General features: G+C 38.9%; 1 non-coding gene across 1 annotated transcript; it reads right to left on the minus strand.

The window, feature by feature from the left end:
* Positions 1–341: 341 nt before the first annotated feature.
* LOC131228362 (small nucleolar RNA R71) lies at positions 342–448 on the minus strand. The gene has a single exon (XR_009162867.1). It is a non-coding gene; the product is annotated as a small nucleolar RNA R71 (small nucleolar RNA).
* Positions 449–3,328: the final 2,880 nt, after the last annotated feature.

Raw genomic sequence — 3,328 nt, forward strand, 5'->3', positions numbered from 1 at the left:
ATTATTTACAACCGGCGGAGGTGAGTATGTCCTCATGCATGGTTTTTTTAGAAAATACAGGACACATGGATATTAAGCCAAGGGTGATCGAACTCCTTCCAAAATTCCATGGACTTGAATATGAAAGTCCATAGTTGCACTTGAAAGAGTTTGATGAGATCATAACTACTTTATATTTTTCGAACGTGTCTGAGAATACAGTCATACTGAAACTCTTTCCCTTTTCTTTGAAAGAGAAAGCTAAGAGGTGGTTGCATTCAGTACGTCCTCGATCTATTGGCACATGGAATGATGTGATAAGGGAGTTCATAAAGAAATTTTTTCTACATCATAAAATGAACACCCTTAGAAAGTCAATCATGAACTTTGCCCAAAAGGAGGATGAAACATTCTTCTAATGTTGGGAGCAGTTCAAGGATCTTGTCAATTCATGCCCACGACACAGTTTTGAAATGTGGTGCATTACACACTTTTTCTATGATGGACTAACATCTTCCATGCGCCAATTGGTTGAGACAATGTTCAATGGGGAATTCATAAATAAGCATGTCGATGATGTGTGGGACTACTTGGATAGACTTGCTGAAAACGCACAATCATGGGACACTTACCCAAAATCAAGCACCACTTCTAGGCCCGCTCAATCAAAGGAGAGGGGCGGATTATACCTTCTGAAAGAGGATGATGATATTAATGCTAAAGTGTCTAATCTCATAAGGAAATTTGAGGCCATGGAACTAAAGAAGGATAAGGTTAAGGAAACTATTTGTGGTATTTATGCTTGCAAAGTTCACATAACTGAAAATTATCCTACAATACCTACCTTTCAAGAGGTGTTGAATGAGCAATCCAATGCCGTGAATAATTACCAACGACCTTTCAATGGACCTACCTCCAATATATATAATCCCATTTGGAGAAATCATCCAAACTTCAGTTATAGGAATGGACAAACTGCTACTCCTCAAAGTTTTTTCAATCAAATTCCAAATCAAGTGAAACCTCAAGAGGATCTGGTTCTAAAACATATTAAAAAACAAGAGCTTATCACTCAGGGTATATTGCAAACCCTTCAAGACATTTCAAAGGCCATACAAGGGTGTAAGACAAAAAACTCAATTGGGGAAAAAAGGATTCTTCCAGCCCAACCTCTTCCCAATTTAAAACCAAAATATGAAATTAGCAACCCGAGCTCTTCAAATCAAATGGAGCAAGCTAAATCTATCACCACTCTTAGGAGTGGGAAGACCATTGACAAAACCATTCTGGTTAGGGCTAAAAAGCACCGGAAGAGGACAACAATGATTAATCTAACCATGCCCCACAAGAACTAGAACCGAAACCTTAAGGGAAGCCGATTGCTCCATTTCCTCAATGGTTGGTTGCACTAAAACCTCTCTCTAACTCTTAGGACATTCTAGAGGTGTTGAAATAAGTGAAGGTCAATATTCATCTATTGGATGTGGTTAAACAAATACCTTCATATGCCAAATTTCTGAAAGACTTGTATATGACCAAAAGACAGCAAAACATTTAAAAGAAAATCTTCTTAACTGAGAAAGTGAGTGTCATCTTAAAGCAAGGTATGCAACAGAAATTCAAAGATCCCGGTAGCCCAACCATACCTTATGTAGTTTGGAACTACCGAATTGAGCATGCACTTCTTGATTTAAGAGCAAGCATAAATCTGATTCTCTACTCAGTCTACAAACAATTAGGTTTGAGTGAATTGAAACCCACCTTAACCACATTACAACTTATTGATCGCTCAGTTCATGTACCGAGAGGGATAATTGAGGATGTGTTGGTCTAGCTTGACAGATTCTACTACCCTGTAGATTTTATCGTCTTGGATACGGAACCCATCAGTAACATGAGCACTCAAATTCCCGTCATTCTTAGTCGCCCATTCCTTACCACTTCAAATGCAATCATCAATTGCAGGAATGGAGTCATGAGTATGTCTTTCAGGAATATGACATTGGAGTTAAATATCCTTTTTAATACAGGTAGACGGTTAGATGATGATGACGATTTCCACGATATTAACATGATTGACTCTTTCGTGGAAGATAGAAAACATTTGACCTTATCATTTGATCCTGTAGAGACGTTCCTGGCCCACTTCTATAATTTTGATGATGACATGATTAGGGAGATGGGTGCCATGCTTAATACTATGTCGGTACTTGTAGTTAACCAATGAGGCCACAATTTGAAAAATTACCCTAAACTAATGTAGTGCCTCTACTGTCTAGCCTCAAGGCACCGAAGCTTGACCTAAAACCATTGCCCTCTTATTTGAAATATGTTTATTTAAGTCAAGACGAGACATACCCGGTGGTGATTCCTTCCCACCTTGAGTAAGATAGGAGAGTATGCTCATATCTACTCTCATTGAGCATAAGGGCGCCCTTGGATGGACGATTGTGGACCTCAAGAGAATTGACCCGTCAATTTATACTCACTGCATTTATCTTGAGGATAATACGAAGACCTCTCGGCAATCACAACGTAGACTAAATCCAAACATGAAAGAAGTGTTTAAGGCTGAGGTTCTTAAACTATTGGATGTGGGTATCATACACCCTATATCCAATAGCCAATGGGTGAGTCCAACTCAGGTGGTTCCTAAGAAGTCTGGAATCACCATCATAGCCAATGCCAATAACGAACTCATGCTATTAGAGTTACTACTAGTTAGAGAATGTGCATTGACTACAGGAAATTAAATACCGTCACGACGAAGGACCACTTTCCTTTGCCCTTCATTGATCAAATTTTGGAAAGGCTAGCTGGTCATTCATATTACTGTTTCCTTGACGGATATTCGGGCTACAACCAGATAGAGATAGCACATGAAGATCAGGAAAAGACCACGTTCACATGTCCTTTTGGCACCTTTACTTACTAAAGGATGTCATTTGGACTGTGCAATGCCCTCTCCACTTTTCAGTGATGCATGATGAGTATTTTTTCTGACATGGTGGGGTAATATCTAGAGGTCTTCATGGATGACTTCTTTATTTTTGAAAGTCGAGTGCCAAATTTAGGGCATTATGAAAGTTGTCATTCCCTGATTTGGGGCATGACAGTAGATCACCTTGAGGGCTGATAAATATTACTCCAGCACCGATTCCTGATGATCGAGAAGCACCATCAAAATACATTTGCAACGATTTAAGTGATTCAATCAACATCAATTGTTCATCTGGGAAACTGTTTGTAATTATTTCACTATCCGAAACAGGATGAGCTACTAAGAAATCTATCATCGCTTGTCCTTTTACTACTTTTGTTGGTTCATAAGAGATCGTGTATTCTGAGA

Source organism: Magnolia sinica, chromosome 15, assembly GCF_029962835.1.
Source record: "Magnolia sinica isolate HGM2019 chromosome 15, MsV1, whole genome shotgun sequence".
In the NCBI taxonomy this organism is placed as follows: Eukaryota; Viridiplantae; Streptophyta; class Magnoliopsida; order Magnoliales; family Magnoliaceae; genus Magnolia; species Magnolia sinica.